Here is a 7,345-nt window from a genome sequence, read left to right as displayed (position 1 = left end):
ACCTTTAAGTTGTCCAGTAAATCCCGCAATGAGGATTTCTGCTATAGCTTTATCAGAAATAGTTGACTGGGTTTTATAAGCATTTGCAGCCATTGTCATTTGTTGCAAAATACTTAATATATTATATTCACTTAAACCATCTATGTTCCATTCATAGATTGTTGAAGCATTATATTTAAATTGAGACAACGAATTAGGTTTATCAATAATTCCTAAATCTGGAGCTCTATTAACTATTTCCCTATGATGATTTATTGGATTTAATTCAAATTGTTTTACATCTTCTGATTCTGGTTCACTAAGTTCAGAATTAGAAGTTTCTTCTAAATTATTTATATTTCGTGATGCTTGAGGTGTGTCAAGAGCTACTGGTTGAGTAGTCGCTGAATGCACTTCAAGTTTACTTAATTGATCTTTTAATATGTTGACAAATTCTTGTTTACTAGACTGTGAAATGTGATATGGTTTACAAACATGAGATTGAATTTTTTCTTTAATTAAGTTATACCAATCAAAGAATTTTATTTCATTTTGCCTATTTAGTCTATAGTCTAAATATTCAGATTTTAATTCTTCAAAAGTATAAGTTTTTAGAATCTGCTTCATTTTAATTAAGTTGTTTATTTTAGATACTTCTTCAAGTAATTCGTTTTCAATTTCTTCTTTACTAAGTATATTTAATGTTCGGGGTATTCTAGTTTCTATTTCATAATAAAACTTAGAATTTTTATAGAATTGTTCTTTAACTGTAGAAACATTTACTGTAGAGATCTTAAAATCATTTTTATCAGGAACAATCACTGTAGAAATCATTTTTGCATCAATAGCTTTATAATCATCCTTAGAAATTAATTCATTTCTATTAATAATCCTTTGAAATTTTGAAGATTCAAAAACATTCGATTTATTACTACTAATCGAGCTACATATAAAAGGATCCATTTTATAAAATAGCATAGATTTTAATGACAGTGGTCCGGTTATACTACACAGATCTAAGTCCGGTTATGATATCTCAAGAACTCGGCCAGGTTATACCCTTCAACTGTCCTACCAATCGGGTCTTACACACGGGTTCAAAATAGGCCTCTTACTGTATCTGATATCTCAAATGGACCTTAGATGTATAATTCAATGGAACCATATCAAGACAACCTATGATATATTATAAATCGGAGTCGTTATATGTATACCAATTAGCAGATCTAAATCGTCAGGCTCTGATACCAACAAATCCGCAAATCCGGCTGCTTAGGTGTCCGAAGGTCTAAGCGAGAGGGGACTGGTTACCCGCACCTCAGGATCGTGACAACTTGCGGTACCACTTAATTCTGTTTTACGGGCTGAATCGATTTGTGCCTCACGACACGCCCAACCTACCCCATTGAAGGGCTGACGTGCAATACTAAGTGGCGTCCCATTTAGGGCCCTTGGCCACAGAGCCGCATTCGTCGAATAGGGTAACCTGGGGGTAAGAGCCTCTGCTTCGTCACAAGGTCACAAAGTGAGAGCCCCCCATGGAACGGACCCGATATTTGTCCTCAGAATTAAGTCAGAGTGTGGAGGGAGAAGAGAATGAAGCCTTTAACAGGGCTTTAATAAGTAGCAATTTATATTTACGAAAATAAATAATTGAAATAACAAAATAGTATTACAATATTTAAATACAAAAATTAAACTTTAAATGATAAACTTAAATTAGTTTTAACTTACAAGAATTTTAAGACTTTCCACACTTGAATCCTTTACAATCGAACTGGGAAAGGAGGGAGATAGTTTTTTGGAGAGAATAACTACGCCTATATTGAAGTATATACTATATTATGGGTTTACAATCGATTCCCTCACAAGGGGAAAAGGCTCCCTTAAATAAAAATTGTAGAATCTTTACTATTTACTTTTACTGTTGGTGAACAGTAGTTTCTGTCGGAGAATCTCTACTGTTTGCTTTTACTGTTGGTGAACAGTAGTCTCTGTCGAAGAATCTCTACTGTTTGCTTTTACTGTTGGTGAACAGTAGTCTCTGTCGGAGAATCTCTACTGTTTGCTTTTACTGTGCCAAGTTGACCTTTACTGCTGGCGAGTGGACCTTTACTGTTGCTGAGTGGACTTTTACTGTTGCTGAGTTGATTTTGGCTGTGCCGAGCTGTCTTTTACTTTTGCTAAATTGGCTTTTTACTAAAAACTTGTGTGCCGCTTTGATTGGGTATTTTACAAAGAGTGAAGGAATAAGGTTCCTTCTGCCTGTTTACAATGATTCAGAATAAGATGAGGACGATGATGTGTCCTTCTTTTTCTTTTTTAACTTTTCTTTTCTTTTTATTTTTTCTTTTTGTTTTAACTTCTTTTTTCTTTCTTTTCTTTTTTACCTGCTTTACTTTGGATTTTTATGATATCGCTGTCATCACTTTCGCCACTAGATGAACTAGATGATGAGGATGATGGTAAAACGATTTTACCCTTGCCTTTATGGTGTGTAGTGTTTGAAGATTTACTGGAGGATGTACTTTGGGCTTTACTGGTGGATGGTTTTATGGGCTGATTTGAACTGGTTGAGAGTTGTTCAGACATCTCTTGACAGATCAATCTATATTCTTCTGCTGTTTTGGCTGCAGCTAACCGGGCCTGACATTGGGCTTTTTGGATACCAAACTGGGGGTTATCCTGAATAGCTAATGTATGGGCATAGGTTAAAACTGGTTTAGATGGGCTGGATAATTTATTGCGGATCCATTGACTAATTTTATGTTCAGTGGTGGAATTCTTGAATGATCCCCACCATTTTATTTTATGTCTTTTTATTATCATGGGAATTTGGCTTCCTGGAACATACTGATAATCAAAATACCATTGATATACCCATGGAGTAAAGAAGGTCATACAATAATACATCAAAGAAGGAATATGAACTTCTTCAGGCTTAGGTTTATAATGGGTTTTAAAAAACTGGTACAAATAATGGATATCATGAGGAATGATTTCCTCGGAAATTCCTTTAAACTGCCACCATCGTTTAAACCAATTTGGGATTTTTAAATCAGTGCGTATATTTTGATCAAAATATATTAACCAGGAATGAGTAGTGGTGGGATTTTGAAGACAAAATATCGTATCCCACGCTTTTTTATAATCAAAATAATTATAACTCATATTATATTTATGTAATCCTTTAAATTTTACTGGCGTTGTTAAGGAAGATACGGGCCAATCCTTAGGATGGATGACGCGTTTTATTTTTATAGAAGAATAAGAAATTATTCCATTTTTATCAAAAGTATGTTTGATGTTTACTGATTCAGTATCTAATAATATATTATTATAATAGGCCTGAGGTTTTGACAAGTCTGTTGGCATAAAAAACCAATTCTCAGGATAATAATTTTTTATAATTTGCCAAGGATTAGTATGATTATAACCATCCTCAACTTCGATTTCAAAATCAAATAAATTTTTATCAAACCATTTATGGATATTACCAGTAGATTTATATTGGATTTTTGGCAAATCCACAGCCATCAACGGATTTGATAACTCTTTACTGTCTACCGTTTGAGACAGAGTAGCCGTATCATGAGCGGATACGATCGCTTTAGATTTAGAAGACATACCTGGGTCCTCTGTGGAAGAGGATGCCATTCCCTACAATGCTTTAATTACTTCAGGAGATTGAGAAAGTTCCTCAATCCATTTTTTAAGGTCTTTAGGAGAGGTGGTTTTAGTGTTTAAGGTTTTACTAAGATCTTCAGAGTGCTCAGAAAGAGCTTTAGTTGGTGAGTGTTTACTCCCAGTAGCTTTCATTCTCTCCATTGTTCTTGTAAGGCTGCAAGGAAGATTTAAAGTAGGCAAGAGCAAAATATAGGAAAGTAGATATAGATAGAGATATATAGTAAATTCAAAAATATGAATTTAAATTATGAAAATGATTTTAAGTATGATACATGGCGTTGTTATACCAAGAAGACGACTAATTAAATAGTCCTTTGGACCAGTAGCCCGCACTTCTGGGTTTCCAGCCTATATATCAATACTGTTTTCAAAAACAGTTACTGTTTAGGTCGTACTTTAAAAATAAGTACTATTTATCAAACAAGTATATACTACGGAATTTTACTAGAAATACAAAGATACTGTATAATACAAAAATATTTTATTCGGATGAACTGGTTGTTGAATCTAATTCATCAATTTGATTTTTACTTTTTCTAAATTCAGATTCTGAATTATCTGAATCAATATACAGTTTATAGATTTTATTCAAAACTTCTTTTTCCAAATTTAATGCATTTAATTTTTGATTGAATTTACAAAAGTTAGACGTATGTCCCTTCTTACCACATGTATAACATGTCAAATCGTTATAAGAAGTTTTATGATATTTTCTTTTATTAGAATCAAATTTGTCATTTTGATAAGATTTATCTTTATAATGTCGTTTAGAATTTTTATTAGGTTTATGTGATCTAGAACACTGGCCATCACATCTTGGAGGAGATGTTATGCCATAATCAAATTGTTTACAATAAGATCCTAATTCTCTTTCAGTTTTACGCATTTCATATTTTAAATTTCTTTGAAGTTTCAAATCATGACAGATTTGTAGACCTTCTTTATAAATTATACTAATTAATTGACCATATGTTAATTTCCTATAAGGTATAGGATTACCATGTTGCTGTTTAATAAAATTCCTAACTTTTTCTCCCAAAAAATAAGGTAATCCCGCCAAGAATTTTTCTTTCCAAAAATCTTGACTTGAATCTTCCCTTAACATTAATCGGGTGAGAAAGATGGTTTTATATTCTTGAAAATCACCTAATGTTCTACATTTAAGATTACTTAATAATTCACCATTTTTATCTTGTAAGTGAGATGGATCTCCTATAAAATGTAATGAAATAGTGAGAATTAAAGATGACACAGCATCCTGAATTACATCACCATTCTCATCATATACCGGTTCACTATCATCATTTACTTGAATTTTATTTAAAATTTCTTCATGTTGTTGGTCAGTTAGGTGATAATCCCACCAACCTTTAAGTTGTCCAGTAAATCCCGCAATGAGGATTTCTGCTATAGCTTTATCAGAAATAGTTGACTGGGTTTTATAAGCATTTGCAGCCATTGTCATTTGTTGCAAAATACTTAATATATTATATTCACTTAAACCATCTATGTTCCATTCATAGATTGTTGAAGCATTATATTTAAATTGAGACAACGAATTAGGTTTATCAATAATTCCTAAATCTGGAGCTCTATTAACTATTTCCCTATGATGATTTATTGGATTTAATTCAAATTGTTTTACATCTTCTGATTCTGGTTCACTAAGTTCAGAATTAGAAGTTTCTTCTAAATTATTTATATTTCGTGATGCTTGAGGTGTGTCAAGAGCTACTGGTTGAGTAGTCGCTGAATGCACTTCAAGTTTACTTAATTGATCTTTTAATATGTTGACAAATTCTTGTTTACTAGACTGTGAAATGTGATATGGTTTACAAACATGAGATTGAATTTTTTCTTTAATTAAGTTATACCAATCAAAGAATTTTATTTCATTTTGCCTATTTAATCTATAGTCTAAATATTCAGATTTTAATTCTTCAAAAATATAAGTTTTTAGAATCTGCTTCATTTTAATTAAGTTGTTTATTTTAGATACTTCTTCAAGTAATTCGTTTTCAATTTCTTCTTTACTAAGTATATTTAATGTTTGGGGTATTCTAGTTTCTATTTCATAATAAAACTTAGAATTTTTATAGAATTGTTCTTTAATTGTATAAACATTTACTGTAGAGATCTTTTTTGCATCAATAGCTTTATAATCATTCTTAGAAATTAATTCATTTCTATTAATAATCCTTTGAAATTTTGAAGATTCAAAAATATTCGATCTATTACCACTAATCGAGCTACATATAAAAGAATCCATTTTATAAGATAGCATAGATTTTAATGACAGTGATCTTATAACCATTCTTATATATATATAAGAATGGTCCAAAAAACCTGGGTTAATTCATCTTCTGTCGGCAATTTGAGGATTCGGAGAATATCCCAACAAAAGCTACACTACAAAAATTGTTGTAAAGCACGGACTCATTATCTGTCATCAAAATTCCTTTTATACATTTCATTCAAAAATAACGAGGAAAAACGAAATTTCTCTGTTTCTTGAACTCATCGATAACTCAAACCATAAAAGCAGAAGACACTCTTAATAAAGGCTATTCTATCTATTCTTGTTGACCACTGCATTACACATCAATCATCGTCCAAACATGATTACCAAGTTATTTAAACTCCATAAACAACCAAAGCCGTCGAATAATAATCCTTCAACTCTTGAAAATGAGGGTTCTTCTGCCCTCAAAATTGTGCATGCAGGTGGAGCCATAGAATCTTACTATATGGCAATACCTGCTGTAAGAATCTTGGAAAAATACCCTTCTTATGTTCTTACCAAGCCTGAGGTTTTTAGACGTCCTTGGGATTCTGTTGTCCGACCGGAGAAAATCCTTCTTCCTGGAAAGAAATATTTTCTTGTTCCGGTTCAAACTGTCGAGAAACTCCGGCGAAAAATCAAGAAACCAAGTTATAAAGACGACGCGTCTGTTTCTTTTGCTTCTAATAGTAATGCTGTTGTGCAGGTTTCAAGTAGAAGTAAAAGTGGGGTTAAAAAGCACGTTAGATTCACTGGCGTTGATGTCAAGCAGAAGGGGTTAGGTTCGATTATTTCAGAGAAAAAGAAGAAGAAGAAGAAGAAGAAGAAGAAGAATAAAGGTGAGATAAAAGAAGGTGGAAACAGGGAGTCAGGTTCAGCGTCTTGGAAAGGAAAGAGGAGGCCTTGGAGTGTGTCTGAAGCATGGGAGCCATCGTTGAAATCTATTACTGAGAGCCAAGGAGATTGATATTGTTTGATGATGAATTATTATACTTTCAATCTTCAATCAATAATTAAGAGTTTATCTGTATAAATAGATATTTGAAACACTTTTTTTTTTTTTTCTTTTTGATATTTAACGTTAAGGGTGTTTCTGATCGATTTTAAGGATGTCACACTCCCCTGCATTAATCTAGTGTATTGAATAATGTTGTTGAAGAAGTGATGTTGAGTTTAAATCTACGGCCAATATTCAAAATTGGTTCCCTCAGATTCTAGATATTAATATAAATATTATGCTACAGAACGTAATAATTAATAAAGACAATATTTTGACTTCTGCTGCATTAAATATTATGGCCAAATATATATAGCCTTAATGTAAATGACAAGAAATTAATTTATAATACCATTTTATAAAAATAAAAACAGAAAAATAACAACATTATTGTTATATGT

Source organism: Jatropha curcas, chromosome 3, assembly GCF_041381405.1.
Source record: "Jatropha curcas cultivar XTBG-Jc1 chromosome 3, XTBG_Jcur_1.0, whole genome shotgun sequence".
NCBI classification, from domain to species: Eukaryota; Viridiplantae; Streptophyta; class Magnoliopsida; order Malpighiales; family Euphorbiaceae; genus Jatropha; species Jatropha curcas.
This window is presented reverse-complemented; position numbering follows the sequence as displayed.